At 38.7% G+C, this 16,512-nt stretch overlaps 1 long non-coding RNA gene across 2 annotated transcripts; it reads right to left on the bottom strand.

The window, feature by feature from the left end:
* Positions 1–5,756: 5,756 nt before the first annotated feature.
* LOC149614049 (uncharacterized) lies at positions 5,757–6,082 on the bottom strand. Of its 2 annotated transcripts, none has more exons than XR_016376222.1 (2): positions 5,950–6,082; positions 5,757–5,889 (listed from the first exon to the last, which is right to left on the bottom strand). It is a non-coding gene; the product is annotated as an uncharacterized LOC149614049 (long non-coding RNA). The 2 variants fall into 2 exon arrangements; XR_016376221.1 differs by having other exon boundaries at positions 6,013–6,079.
* Positions 6,083–16,512: the final 10,430 nt, after the last annotated feature.

Below are 16,512 nucleotides of genomic sequence, written 5' to 3'. Positions count from 1 at the left end.
AGATTTACTAGCGATTTCACTGATTTACTAGCGATTTCACTGATTTACTAGCGATTTCACTGATTTGTGCAGCGATTTGAAGGATTTGATTGATTTCATAGTGATTTACTGATTTTCTAGATTTGGGAAGTGATTTAGTGATTTTCTAGATTTGGGAACGATTTACGTGATTTGAATGATTTAAAAAACCAGGTGTTCGAGATTTGAAGGAGCGACGGCCCCCTCGCGTCCCAATTGTCAGTGTTATCATTCGAAACCCTTCACCTTCCCAATCTGGAGAGTGTCATTCTTCCCAAGAATTAACCAGATACGAAGTATTTTTGAGTTTAATTCCGCTTATCAATTTTGAAGATAAGACAGGTAGTCAACGAAAATAACAAACCACTTGAAAGACGCGTACCTTTTTCATAAGCTTAGCCAGGATACGAAGAGTCTTCCGCCCACTCCATTTGGCACGTTGAAGTTAATGCCAATTAAAAGGAGGGTGAAGTAGAAAATCAAGTGATTTTTTATCGATTTTTCAACTGCATATTCAAACATTCACAAATACCAGCTCCGAATGATTTTAAAATTACAATTAGATTCAGATTTTAAGGATAATTTTAAATAAGCCCCTCTGATCAATCGCGTAACGCCTTGCCTTCCTGTTAACAAAATTCCCGTGGCACGAAAATAAGTGATGAAATTATAACTTTGAAAGTTTAAAGTTTTAAATTCATCCCAATGCAGTTCATTTTCCTTGCTATATATGGCACTGTAATATCGGGCCATTCCTTTAAAGGTGACGTTGCATTACTCTGAATAAGACAGAAACTTCGTTACGGTTGACTCTAGTCGTACGGACCAAGAAGTTATATCTAGCATCTCAGAGAGAAGGTATAAATTCGCCTCCAGATTTCCAGCTCTTTATCTCCAGTCCAAACGTAGCCTGTCCGGACGGAGTTAATCCCCCCTCTAAATTACAACCAGACCAGCATCTCATTGGTTCTTGAAAACTTACGTCAGCGCGACGCGAGTGACGAAAATTACAGTCATATTTTCCGACTGAGGAGAGGCTGCGAAATAGCCCTTTTACGTCCCCCCCTTGTATTGTTGAAAGGGGAGACTACAGGGACTATGGCGCCAGGCGAATACTTAGGCATCTTATACCTTCTCTCTGTAAAGTAACTTCTTGTGCGGACCTTATAATGGTGCCGCGATAATTAATTTTCAAACTTAATTTGGCTTATGAAACACTTTTAAAAACTTTTGCAGAGCTTAATTTTAACACCTGGAGACCTTTAATTAAGTTAATTGGAAAACCTAAATTCAAAAACTTAATTTCCCCGCCTTTTTCTTATATTTTGTCAGTGGTTTTAGCCACATCGCATATATGATGGGCTATTAGTTTGACCTGGTATGTAGAAGAAGAAGATGATGATGATGTTTCTTTTCGTTAGATTTAAATTGTGCTATGGGAGGGATATAGAACCGGTCCGAACGGGCGAGGATTTTTTTGAAGCGCGCTTTGGAAATTTTTTTGTTCTTCTTCGCTACAAGGTATCGATGGGACTAATAGTTTTACCTGAGTAGTTGTGGTAGTAGTAGTAGTAGTAGTAATTAAAGTATAAACGGGCGTTGCCAAGCATCCATTGAAAAATTATTCCACTGACCGGTATATTATGGGATATTTCACTAGAAGTATATTTATTGTAGTAGGGATGTTGATGTGTCTTAATTATGGGCTCTACTATCTTGTTTTTTTCGGACAATTTTATATCGGGGTTCGGTTGCTTAAAATTGGCGCAAATTATAAAATTATAGGATTTTTTACGACTATAGCCAAAAATATAGGACTTTACAGGACAATTTTAAAAATTTGAAAATCCCCGACTTTTTGAAACCAATATCCCTGGGACCATTTTAAGGTCCCACTTCGTGATAACACTCGCAGCCCATAATTAGTTTGATATGGTTTGATATATCAAACGAAATCCCTGACTTATCTTTGACATTTTAGGCAATTAATTTCAATCCCTGACTTTTCCTACATTTTCAAATTCCCTGATATATCCAAGTTTACGATCACGTTAGAATTACGTCTAAAAATATACCTTTAATCTTTATTTAGATCAGTTATCACAGTTGAATGACAATAAAGAAATTCGGTCTTTCTTAGAGATGTGAAATTACAGTAGTTTTTAAAAACGGTAATTTACCGGGTTAGTTTCCGATTAAATTTTGGAATAACAAAATTTACCGCCGTATTTTATTTTATGGTATTTAATATTTTCACATGCTTAATTATTACAGCGGTAATTTAAGTATTTTACCGGTAAATTACCATTTTAAAGGGAATACGAATTTACAATTTCATATCATATTTTCCCACAAAAGTGGTATTATGTTACACGTTCGAGTCTCTACTTTCAAAATATAAAGTTTTTAATATAATTGAACCAAAGTTTCTATTTTTAAAATCCATTGAAATTGAATCACGAAAACTCAGTTTCGATATATCAACAATGTTGTCTTGTTCAGCTTGTTTGTTCGCCCGTTTGATGACATCACTATGACGTCAGGGGGGGGGGAAGCGCGGGAATGCAGCTATAGGCGTCTCGAGCTTCTCGCCAGTCTAAACTCTGGGTCTGATAGCAGCGGAGAGAGAGAGTGGCACCATCTCAGGTGAAAAAATGTATCTGTGACGTCAGCCTACAGGGAAACGTTTTAGGCTTTCATAAAAAGAGGATTTCAAATGAAGCATTTTCAAATGCATATTGCGGCCAAATATCCACCAGCGGCCGTATTCTGCAGAAAAGTTAAGCTCCTCCTTCTGCCCTTGGCTCTCTGATTGGACCGTCAACCATTGCCCTTGGCATTTTAATTGGCTACGTCTACCGATGACGTTACATGCCTTGGCTCAGTGATTGGAGGTTCAACCGGCAAAAATAAGCCTTTGAATTCAGTTCAGTTTGAGTTTCAAGTTGAACCAAATTTCGGTGTAAGGTCAGTGTACAGTGTAAATTTTTCGCCAAAGGTCAGTGCTGCAACCTTTCACCGGAAACGTTTAAGCTATTAACGCCATCTATCATATGAACTGAATAGTAATTTCGTGCCGTCTGCTCTTTTTTAATTTTAAATGACGTCAACGTATTTGAGACAGCCGCCTGTTAAGGTAACATCGTTTAATGTTGAGTAAGTTATATATTTTCACGTAAATAATGTGCTTGACATATTTGTATAAAAAATTAAAAACCAATTGTAATTGTCGAATTAAGTATTAAACGTTCTTTGAATTCTTTCCCTGTTTCCATGTTTTTACTTTGATAACATCGAACCACAACTGCCTAAGCGTCCGTGAAGGGCACACAGATTTTTGTGTCAGTAGTTTTATTGGTAATGGTGAAACAGTAATTTTTTCATTCCTGTGTAAATTATCTTCAACTTTTGAAGTTGAAATTACATGTATATTTATATGTTCTAACATTGGTAAGATTTATTTGTAGTAATTGTATTGAATTATACATAGTAATGAAACATGTTTAAGAAAACTGAAAAAGGCGCCGCATTCCCTCTATGAGTTGAAGGTTGTACCCTTGTTGGTCATCAGTGACTTAGGTAACACGCCCGAAGAGATGACAAAGATGTGATAAAGCAGGTGAATGATGTCCACTGCCAACAGAGAACCCTTTCCCGAGGTGACAATGAATGGCATTCCTCAACAATATTCCACTTGTTATAGAAGAACGTGAAGCTCAGCGTATTGCAAATTTGGTAAGTTCTCGTAATGTATTAACCATGTTATTAACATTATTTTTTGTTGCAGGTGGGTACAAGCTTCTTGAATAGCCTTCCTCCAGTTTTTGCTGAAGATTCCTCAAAGAGCCTTCTGCTTTCCATGAACATGGTGCTCATCCACTTGCCACTGAAGAACACAGACATGGTCATAAGAATGGTTTCTATTCGACGTAGGGTATAATAGTCCACCTTCTGAAAATTTCATTTGGACATTTTTTGAGATAGAGGGTTGCTGCAAAGTCAGTTAACCATTAAGAGTTACTGCGTTGTCCTTTTAATTTTATTCTTCACTTCAACATTTCATTGTTCTTTTTTCCATCATTCCTTGCTATTTTTTCTGCATGCATGTCATTATTCCTTTATTGTTTCATTTATAAATGGGCTAAACTTTCCTATAGCTTAGTAAGAAAAGCAAGAAACGCTCATAGCTTCCGCTAATGCATGTTTGGAGGCCCTACTCATGTTTGCGTCTGTTTGGCAAATAATGACTGAAAATGAAAGGGCTAGGAATGAATTCGAAAAGCTAAGGTTTGAAAATAAAAGGTTTAGACTGGAAACCGAGAGTATTCAAGCCAACATCATGACCGAAGTAAAAAATTGCAGCCTGAAAATAATGACTAGTTTTGTTCTTTGAAGACATGCTCAAGCGAAGCATGTTCAACTTTACTGTAGATAATATTCTAAATGCCATGATAGGTTGTTTGAATAACGTATCCTTGTATTTCGATTATTTTCAATGCTCAATTTGGTATGCACTTTCTTCATGATGGCATAAACTCTCTCTGATTATTGTATTCTCCTTTGTGATTTTATAGTACTCATTGTAGATATTCTATTAATTCATTTTCACCAAAGTTTCTTTAATATCCAATTTGACATGTACTTTTTTTCATTCTCTTATTATAAGTAGTTATTTTTTTGCGTTTAATCCATATAATTTATTACACGCGATATTTGCGTGTATTTTATGATTTATTTCTCGCATACGTGTTAGTTTACTGTTAACTTGTATTGTAATTTAGTAGACGCTTCATTTAATAAGCGCATTACATTTATTGCATGGGTTATATCAAATGTGAATGAGAGGGAAAGTATGAAAATGGCCATAGAGCCTGTGTTAAAAAACGCGGACATCAAAGTTTCGCCAATAACTATTTAGTTTACTAGTGACTGATGGACTTGCAAACTCGCGACTTAAAGTAGTTCAGACATTTATGCTCCTTGGTTTAACCATAGCCCACTCGATCACGCGCATCACGACGGAAGCTGATCGCGCTGTAGCTATATTACCGAGACTTGTTTTAAACGTATCTAGTTTTATGTGCTCTTCTATTGCTTCGATAACCTTACTTAAATCCATATTATACCTTCAAATACCTTTTAAAACATTACCAGCTACTCTGTCCTGACTACAAACACAAATCGAGGACGTTCTAGCATACACAATAGCAGACGACGGTAACCGCGTAACCGCGAATTAACACAAGACCTATTTTAAGGGAGTGAACAGGCCCAGTATAGCTACGCCAATAAAACGGTCAACTACGGCGAAACTCTGATGAGTCGCGACTTTTGGCCATTTTCATACTTTTCCTCTCATCCACTTTTGGTTATATGCATGCATTGAATAATGTATTAGATAGACTTCAAAACATTTTTTTAAATTATTTGGATTTTTGTTATCATTGACTGTTATTAAATGGGGGTTGTGAGCCTGTGTGGATAGTGTTTGTCATCCTCATAGAGCTAAGTGGAGCCGGGGAGGGATTTAAAAAAGAAGAAAAAGTCTGTTACCGCCTTTAATGCTTTAAAACCGTTAATGGCATGTTTTTAATCAGTTCACATTAGAATTATGTTGATGATGTCTAGCCCGTACTCAAGATGACATTTCTTATTTTATGTTGATGATGTCTAGCCTGTACTCAAGATGACATTATTTATAACCAGCATGCCAGCACCCAATCAGTCCCGATACACTCTCAAACCCAAAAATTCGGCAATTTATTTTCCACGTGTATTAAATTTTACATATTTCTGACTGTCAAGAGTTCATTGCTTTTTTCTGTTGCATGATTGCAATTTACATCCTCCGAAGTCTTCATGACCACATACCTATTTTAAATATAACTTTAACTATTCTATTGTCATTCATTAGACCTATTTCAGATTTACCATATTCATATTAAGAGAAACAAAGGGGTGATTATACCAATTGCTGCATACTGAAATGCTTACTTTTCAAGTAACTGTTCATTGGGAAGGTGTAAATATGGTTACTGGTTATGTTTTATAAGTTATGTCGATTTGCTGTTGTAAAGCGCTTCCGCGACTTCCAGTGTTAGTTGCGAGGCGCAAATGGCTTGACACTCAGTCTCTGGATAAGCTTTTTCGTCAGCAGTTGGAAGATATACCTCGTCTGCGAGAGGAAAGGATAAATATTGATTAAAGGGTATGGGTGTATCTCGCTCATGAACACACCATTCCATGAGAATATAATAAGTGCGAAATTGTTAATGCCACAAGAGCATGAACCAATCATGGAGTTGCTCTTGCGATTTTGGTCATGCTAAGTGCTCAAATAAGGCTTTAACCATTCAGTTAACACGGGCGATCAGCCCTCTCATTTTTTACTGCAGTGACTTCTAATTTCTATACTGCGATCGACAGTTGCCACACAATCTGAAAAAGTAATAAATCATAAAAGAAATAAATAAAATGGTGTGTTTTTATTTAAATCGGATTTTTAAGGGGGAAAATTAAAGAGTTTAGTTGAATACTTCATAAATTAATTAATCCTTCATAAATTACACTCACCACTTTACTCGACACGTTGATCAACATCGGGAGGTTGATAGAAAGTGTTGAAATGTCGTCTGCTGTAAGTGCGTTCAGCACATAGCGTTACCGAAGCAACCAGTAAAACCGGTGTTTAACCGGTAACTCATTTGTCAGTTTATGAAAAAACATTTTGAATTTGGTGTATAATTTGATAGTTTACATCTGAGTCTGCGCGGAATTTGCACCAATCACTGAGCCAAGGCATGTAACGTCATCGGTAGACGTAGCCAATTAAAAGGCCAAGGGCAATGGTTGACGGTCCAATCAGAGAGCCAAGGGCAGAAGGAGGAGCTTAACTTTTCTGCAGAATACGGCCGCTGAAATGGGAGTCAATTAAAAGCTTGATATTTTTGAATTGACAGAAATTAAATCTGAAGTTTTTCAAACGAAGCTTCTCATTCCCTCTAAAATTATGGTAAGATATAAATTGGTAATTTACGCGGCGGTATTTATTAAATTACCGGTAATTAACCAACGGGAGGTTTCTTATATTACTAATATTTATTTGATTATCGATTTGCTTGTATTAAATATTGACATAAAAAGCATTTTTTTAAATTTGAAGGTTGCATTTAACCCTTGGTCTATCTTCATAATAGGGAGCTAACAGTTCTGACCCTGAAACGCCACACCCTTCTATCTCTTACTGGAGTTTCATCCCTCCTAACGGTTGGAAACAGTATTCTACGCTCAAAAATTCCAACTAGAGAGGAGCTGCATGACGTCAGACTATATCTTCCCCTAGCCAGTTGTTAGCTCCCTATATAGGAAATGTAGAAATAAATTTTCAATTCTTTCTTAAGAGTATTTTTAATTTAGGTTCAAAATGGTTCCCTGAATATAATTATTTAAACAAGATAAGTTGATGTTTAAGTTCACTCATTTAAATGAGATTTAAAACTAAAATTTGATAAGATAATTTTGAATTTTAATAGCTATTGTTTTTATTAAGAGTTTAAAATTTAAACTGATGCACTGAGTTTTAATAAAACTATTTTTCAACTTTAATAACACCTGTTTTTTAAGCTTTCCTATAAATATAAATTAAAAGTATGAAACTAGTATTGAATTAAGTCTATTAATATTAAACATAAAATAGTTCTAATTAACACGCAATGTTGGCCAAATAGTCAAAGCGGAGCCTCCGAAAAGAACTAGGCCCATGCATGTCAAATTTTATGTTTGGAAATATCCAGTTTGTTAAGGAAAATGTTTTCACCATATATGTGTACGAGATGGCGCTCATACTACCGTTGTGACAGGGGTCTTCCTTAAATTATCGTTGATATTTTAGGGGTCAGTCATAAAATTTTTATGATAGAGAAAAGTTTCATCCTAAAATTAACGTAAATGTTTTTGGGGGATATTCACAAGCGCACACAAGTACCCACAAGTACCCACAAGCACCCACAAGTACCTACAAGCATCCACAAGTACCTACAAACACCCACAAGTACTCTTTTTCTCTTTCTTCCTCTCTCTCTCCCTCCCTGCTCTTTCTCCCTCGCTCTCTCTCTCTTACTCCCTCTCCTCCCTCTCTCCCTCTCTCTCCCTCTCTCTCCCTCCCTGCTCTTTCTCCCCCCTCTCTCTTACTCCCTCTCCCCTCTTTCTCCCTCTCTTTCTTCCTCTCTCTCTCCCTCCCTGCTCTCTCTCTCTCTCTCTCTCTCTCTTACTCCCTTTCCTCTCTCTCTCCCTCCCTGCTCTTTCTCGCTCTCTCTCCCTCTCTTTCTCCCTCTCTCTCTCTCCCTCCCTGCTCTTTCTCCCTCTCTCTCTCCCTCCCTGCTCTTTCTCCCTCTCTCTCTCCCTCCCTGCTCTTTCTCTCTCTCCCTCTCTTTCTCCCTCTCTCTCTTTCTCCCTCTCTCTCTTTCTCTCTCCCTCTCTCTGCTCTCTGCTCTCTCTCGCATTCTCTCTCTCTTTCCTCCTTCGCTTTCTTTAATGACTGTTTGTCCGATAAATAATATATGATCAAAACATTGGAATCAACATCGTAGCAGTAACGAAAGGTCAAAACAAGGATTAATAAACATCGACCCCGTAGGCTTAACCCGTACCATTCCCAAGCTCGTGTCGTTTTCTTGCTTCTGTAAGTTCTGTTGATTACGAGTAGCGACCAACTACTTCACCGCTAACCCTTTTATACCCATTTTTTTAGAACTCAGACGTGGATGGAAGTTTTTTTTAAGCTTTTTGCCTATAGCAATAAGCTTTATACGGCGACCCCTGGAAGCAGGCTTGCTGGCAGGCAGGCAGGCTGGCTGTTTCGCGTTCGCGTACATTTTCGTAAATTTAAATTACGCGGCAGAGCTCGCCGGAATTTGATTCTCCACCGCACTAGCGACATCTATACTAAATTCGATCATATTTTCGACGAGAAAATGCGGTCTTTCGGAGCTAGCGGGGCTCGAACTTACGAGTGAGTGACGACGCCGGTGTGGGATGCGGATACTCTACGTTTGCGCCACTACGATTGTTGTTAAGCTATCGATATTTTTCCTATACTTTTCCACGCCTTTGCTTATTGTTAGCGGGAATCGTTGACGTTGCCGGTGTGAATATCTCTAATTTCGGGTTTTGTTAAAGACAATATCAAACTGCAAAAAGCGTTAATATGCCTTGGGGCATATCTTGTTTTTTACCTCTCCGAGTGACGTATGTCACGGAGAGGTTCTGTAACGATCGTGTGTGTCTGTCTGTGTGTGTGTCTGTTGTTACACCCACGTGACCGCGTTCGCAGTTTCCAAATCGGAGCAAACGTGTTCGCCATTTCCGAACTGCTTTAACAGTCACGGAAATGGCTACTCAACTTGAGTTCTCACACCACCATCTTCTGGTCTTTGTCCATCCCACACGGACACCAGTCCGTACTTACTGGCTTCTAATCACCACCATCTTTTGGTCTTCGTCCATCCCACATGGACACCAGTCTGTACATACTGGCTTCTAATCACCACCATCTTCTGGTCTCTGTCCATCCCACTTGGACACCAGTCTGTACATACTGGCTTCTAAACACCACCATCTACTGGTCTTCCGTCTTTTCCACATAGACACCAATCTGTCTCATTGGCTTCTAACTCCATCGTCATCGTTTGCTTTAAGACATTCGCGGCGATCAGCTAGGGTTACGAGAAACGTCTAGCCTCCCTAAGGTTGGTTGTCCACCAAAGGTTTTCGCAATTGCGGTTGTTTTTGCTTTTAACTGTAGTTCGACACCCTTATATACTACCTATTTGAGCAAGGCGAAGCAACCGGCGTATGCTTCATTTCAAACGCCAATATTAGTCAAGTCTCTCAAGAATGTTTAATTGTTCTTTTTCAAAACGATGTAACGTTCAATAAGGCGAACAACTAACGAAGAAAATATTTAATATTAATTATATTTATTGTAATGTTTAAGATAATCTTGTTTCTCAACTCAAAATTAATACAGAAAGAGTTAAAAAGCTGTCTATGTTTTTGTCTGTGTGTGTCCGTCCATTGTTACACTAGTGCGTCGCGTTAGCAGTTAGCCTTGTGATGATGTGATAAGAAATCAGACAGAACCTTAATATTCCCTTTTTCCATAATATAAAGTGAATATGTGGAAGTATTTTTCGTAATTATGATGCATTTAGTACTTTTGTAGCTTTAAAGCTCTGCTTCATTTTGATATTCCAAAGATTTTTTTTAATATTGTTATTTGAAATGGCTGTTTAAATATTACTTAAGCTATACTACATCGGTATATAGAATAATCCTTGGTTTAGTTATTTCACGAAGAAAACTAAGACCTAGACTCCGGCGGGTATATCAAATATTATCCGCATTAGGCTTAGTGAAACAAAGAGTAAATATTTGACGCCTGAGGTGAAGTAAACTTTGGGCTTTGATTTTCGTGTCTGAAATGAAGAGACATCAACGGTTCAGAGTGAGCCGAAAGTTAAATACACTCTTAAATAATCAGGTTAAGATTTTATAATAGAAGAAAAGATCATGGTGGCAAGAATAGTAAACGGGCTAATGGTAAACGGGTAGTAGCTACAGACTTTTTATTCTCTTTATGGTGCGCATTGACTATTAGTGCGTCTAGCTACAATTTATCTTTGGTGTTATTAAACGTTAACATTCATGTAGGCACACTAAGAATATTGTTGAGGTGAGACGAGACGATAGTGTTTACACTGCAAACCAGTTGTGAATGTAACTATGAGAATATACTGTAAACAGCTGAAGCGTAGACTTCATTTCCTGTTCTTTTCCCCATTGTAGATTTCCATGTGTCCAAGAGTTATCCTTATTGGATGTAAAATGTCGTCTGCTTTACTGTATATTCGCTATGCTTGGAATACTGCTTCAATCTAGGTAAATAAGTTTGTAGTAGTAGACCTCTTGACTCGGAGAGGTAATATTTTGGTTTTCCCAACTTGTTTTTTGCTGATATCCCTCGTGTTCTTTGGCGCGTTTTTCCTCGCGCGCGCCGCTCTTTTGTTGAATGTGAGATTTTTTTATGACTCCGTACCAATCGGAGTTTGCAATATGTACTTAACTGGGTTTAGGGTAATGGTATTCCTATGTAGTACTTTGCCGCGAATTGCTTTTTACGATTGGATTCAATTGTTGAAAGAACTCCGAGAGCGCGCGCGTGGGTACAAAAAGGAGAAATTTCTCGCGTTGTTCGTTGCCCTTATTATTTCTTTCTAAAAAGCTTTTACAGGGTTCATACAAACCTGGAAAACCTCAGGGAAAAATCAGGGAAATAAATAGTTGACAAAAACCTCGGGGAAAATTCAGGGAGATTGCGAATTTTTAGTAAAAATCAGGGAAATGTGCGTCAAACAGGGGCCGAGTAATTGAGCAAAATGTCCGTAAACATCCCCTCCATAGGATAAACATTACACTCAACTTTGGAGGCTCATAACTCTGGTTATATTAGAGATACGGGGATGTCCTTTGATTATTTAATAGTCATATTTGCCCTCCTCCTTGGTGAACATTTGCTCCATAGGATACTCCATATACGGGGGAAAAACCTCATGGAAATCTCAGGGAAATTTGTTGTTTTCCAAAAGTTGTACGAACCCTGTTTAACTCTTGCACCCATTTTAGGAACATTTTCCCACGCTTTTTTACGCCGCTTAGCCCCGCCTAAGATGGGAAATAAACGTACCTTACTGGGTATGAAATAAAAAGGGTTAAGAAGGGAGAAAGTTTAATATACAGGGTGTTTCGGAGAAGTCTGGCACAAATTAACAGGCGTGTTCTTCGGGTCAAAAGAAGTCAAAAATGTTCTATGAACTTTTGGGTGAAAGCCCCCCGTTTCAGAGTTATGTACTCTCCAAAGTTGGCCTTAAAACAATGGAATTTTGCCGATATGTGGAACTGGTATTATGCCTTTGGACAAATTGTTTTCTAATTTACCATAAGCTTATGTACGAAGAAATTAACAGCTAGTGAAGTGGTTTAAAGGGCCGCTAACATTATTCGTTCTCGTATTAATAACGTTTTTACAAAAATATTAATCCCAAACAAATTTATTGCACCTTAAACGCCAGTTACTTGTTTAATTAGACTTTTTGTTTTATGTTCCTTCGGTTACAAAACATCAGCATTTACAAAAATTGTTCAAAATGACCTCCTTCAACGTTTAAGCAAACTTGCGCGCGTCTTTTAAACGACTCGCGAACACGTTCGAAGATTCCTGGCGTGTTGCGGATGTTATCACACCCATCAATTATTCTTGGTCTTAAGTCCTGGACATCTCGAACTTCACTACGGTACACCAAGTCTTTCAAATGGCCCCACAGGAAAAAATCACATGGGTTGAGATCCGGCGATCTTGCTGGCCAATCAATAGCTCCGCCTCGACCTATCCACCTCAAAGGGAATTCGACATCAAGATGCTGTCTTACTCGAAGGCTAAAGTGTGGCGGTGCCCCATCGTGCATGAACCACATTCTTTGTCGGAGGTCCAACGGTACGTCTTCGAGAAGGTCTGGTAAATTGTCCTGCAAAAATCTCAAGTATGCCTCCCCATTTAACCTTGGTTGCATAAAAAAGGGTCCAATTAACCAATCGCCTACAATTCCGCACCACACGTTCAAACTAAACTGCACCTGATGTGCCCTTACGCGTGTCGCGTGTGGGTTTCTTTGGCTCCACTCGTGCTGGTTGTGCAAATTAATTACACCGCCACGCGAAAAATTGGCTTCGTCAGAGACCAGCAAAATACGTGGAAAGTCCAAGTCTATTACTTGTGCCAAAAACCACTGGCAGAAAGCTACTCTTCTTGGACAGTCACCTTCGTTTAAAGCTTGTACTTTTTGTAAATGGTATGGGTGGAACTGGTGTCCACGAAGGATTTTCCAAACGAGTACATGATTTACACCTAATTGGCGGCCAATGATCCTGGTGCTGGTTGTAGGATCTTCCTCAAAAATAGTTAGTACATTGTCTTCAATGTCCTCGGGTACAATCTCCGGGCGAACTTCAGGGCCTGACGGTTGTAGCTTACCGGTTTCTCTCAAACGTCTGTCAACAGCACTAAACGTTTGCCGATTCGGAACTTGTCGTTCAGGAAAGTGCTCCTGGTACAAGCGCCGAGCTTCAACCCCATTGCCTTGAGCCAATCCGTACATCAGATGCATATCTGAATACTCTGCATTCGTGAAGTAGACCATTATTTGTTTTAGAGAAGCTACCAAATTCGCATTTAAAAAGTAAAGCACATTAAATTCGATTGACCTTTACTCAAGCTTAAGTAGTGAAATTAAAAAACAAATTACGCTGCGTTGGATAAAACAATCGGAATGTTTTTTTAAGAATCACAACTACTTAAGCTTGAGTAAAGGAAAATCGAATTTAATGTGCTTTACTTTTTAAATGCGAATTTGGTAGCTTCTCTAAAACAAATAATGGTCTACTTCACGAATGCAGAGTATTCAGATATGCATCTGATGTACGGATTGGCTCAAGGCAATGGGGTTGAAGCTCGGCGCTTGTACCAGGAGCACTTTCCTGAACGACAAGTTCCGAATCGGCAAACGTTTAGTGCTGTTGACAGACGTTTGAGAGAAACCGGTAAGCTACAACCGTCAGGCCCTGAAGTTCGCCCGGAGATTGTACCCGAGGACATTGAAGACAATGTACTAACTATTTTTGAGGAAGATCCTACAACCAGCACCAGGATCATTGGCCGCCAATTAGGTGTAAATCATGTACTCGTTTGGAAAATCCTTCGTGGACACCAGTTCCACCCATACCATTTACAAAAAGTACAAGCTTTAAACGAAGGTGACTGTCCAAGAAGAGTAGCTTTCTGCCAGTGGTTTTTGGCACAAGTAATAGACTTGGACTTTCCACGTATTTTGCTGGTCTCTGACGAAGCCAATTTTTCGCGTGGCGGTGTAATTAATTTGCACAACCAGCACGAGTGGAGCCAAAGAAACCCACACGCGACACGCGTAAGGGCACATCAGGTGCAGTTTAGTTTGAACGTGTGGTGCGGAATTGTAGGCGATTGGTTAATTGGACCCTTTTTTATGCAACCAAGGTTAAATGGGGAGACATACTTGAGATTTTTGCAGGACAATTTACCAGACCTTCTCGAAGACGTACCGTTGGACCTCCGACAAAGAATGTGGTTCATGCACGATGGGGCACCGCCACACTTTAGCCTTCGAGTAAGACAGCATCTTGATGTCGAATTCCCTTTGAGGTGGATAGGTCGAGGCGGAGCTATTGATTGGCCAGCAAGATCGCCGGATCTCAACCCATGTGATTTTTTCCTGTGGGGCCATTTGAAAGACTTGGTGTACCGTAGTGAAGTTCGAGATGTCCAGGACTTAAGACCAAGAATAATTGATGGGTGTGATAACATCCGCAACACGCCAGGAATCTTCGAACGTGTTCGCGAGTCGTTTAAAAGACGCGCGCAAGTTTGCTTAAACGTTGAAGGAGGTCATTTTGAACAATTTTTGTAAATGCTGATGTTTTGTAACCGAAGGAACATAAAACAAAAAGTCTAATTAAACAAGTAACTGGCGTTTAAGGTGCAATAAATTTGTTTGGGATTAATATTTTTGTAAAAACGTTATTAATACGAGAACGAATAATGTTAGCGGCCCTTTAAACCACTTCACTAGCTGTTAATTTCTTCGTACATAAGCTTATGGTAAATTAGAAAACAATTTGTCCAAAGGCATAATACCAGTTCCACATATCGGCAAAATTCCATTGTTTTAAGGCCAACTTTGGAGAGTACATAACTCTGAAACGGGGGGCTTTCACCCAAAAGTTCATAGAACATTTTTGACTTCTTTTGACCCGAAGAACACGCCTGTTAATTTGTGCCAGACTTCTCCGAAACACCCTGTATATTGATTAAATGCAAAAAAAAGAGCGATTCTTTTTAACTTAAAACGCTTTCCCCGGGAATTTTCAATTATGTTTCAACATTTATGCATATTCAGGGTTCGTACGGAACCTGGATAACCTGGATAAGTCAGGGATATGGAAAATAGGGTCATAAGTCAGGGATTTGAAAAATTTCCCTAAAATGTCAGGGATATGTCAGGGATTTCGTTTGGCATGTCAAACCATGCTTCGAGTAATGCTAAATATGAGCCAGGTGTAATTATGAAGTGGGCCCGGTAAATACCTTAAAATGATCAGGGATATTGGTATCAAAATTTGGTCAGGGATAACAGCTGAAAAAGTCAGGGATTTTCTATGTAAACATTTCGTACGAACCCTGAATTATTTCTTGTCTCTTGGAAAGTCGGATTTCAAACTGTTAGCATCCGTGTATGACGGGTAGAACGTTTTACAGGCGCCCATTGCAAATACACGGGGACGGTTCAGCCTGTAAGGCATCTTCGCATTTTAAAATTTAAAATTAAAATTAAAATAAATCATAGTTAATTTAATAATTAAAATTTCCCATTAATTTAATTGAAAAGCTCTTCAAAGCGATTGAATTTAGTTAATTATCGTAAACAATCAGTGTTTTATTCTTTCTTAAAATTAAGTTAAATCGTCCCGAAATTAAAATGAAACTACAGGGTTCGTACACGACCTGGAAAACCTGGAAAAGTCAGGGAAATTGGAAATGGGCCTTAAAGGTCAGGGAAATTGGAAATGGACTTGAAAGGTCAGGGAAAAATATATTGGAGGGAAATTGAAAGTTAGGATAACAGTATAAGGGTGACCAGACTGAGATTTGACCAGAGCCCCTAATTCGGGAAAACCTTGAAAAATCAGGGAAATAAATGGTTGACAAAAACCTCAGGGAAAATTCGAATTTTTTAGTAAAATTCGGGGAAATTTGCGTCAAACACGGGCCGAGTAATTAAACAAAATATTGACAAACACAGAGTACGAACGGAACCTGGATATCCTGGAAAACCTGGATAAGTCAGGGATAAGAAAATTTGTTGAAAAAGTCAGGGATTTAAAAGTTTTCCCTAAAAAGTCAGGGATATGTCAGGGATTTTGTTTAGTGTATCAAACCATGCTTCGAGTAATGCTAAATATGAGCCAGGTTTGAAAATTGGGCTCTGGTAAATACCTTAAAATGGTCAGGGACATTGCAAAAATTTGGTCTGGGACAACCTGGAAAAATCAGGGATTTTGAATGTAAAAATTTCGTACGAACCCTGAAACATAGCCCCTCTATTAAATTTGGAGGCTCAGAACTCTGGTTATATTAGAGATACGGGGATGTCCTTTGAGTATATTATAGTCCTATTTGCCCCCCATCCAACCATACTAAAAACTTAGGGATACGACAAACAGGGGTCGAGTAATTGAGCAAAATGTTCGTGAACATACCCCCTCCATAGGATTAACATTACACTCAACTTTGGAGGCTCGTAACTCTGGTTCTACTAGAGATACGGAGATGTCCTTTGAGTATGTTAT

Source organism: Phalangium opilio, unplaced genomic scaffold (assembly GCF_054372755.1).
Source record: "Phalangium opilio isolate 3A_F unplaced genomic scaffold, DU_Popi_V2 ptg000229l_1, whole genome shotgun sequence".
Taxonomy (NCBI): Eukaryota; Metazoa; Arthropoda; class Arachnida; order Opiliones; family Phalangiidae; genus Phalangium; species Phalangium opilio.
The sequence above is the reverse complement of the archived record's forward strand: the minus strand, read 5'-3'. Positions and strand labels throughout refer to the sequence as shown.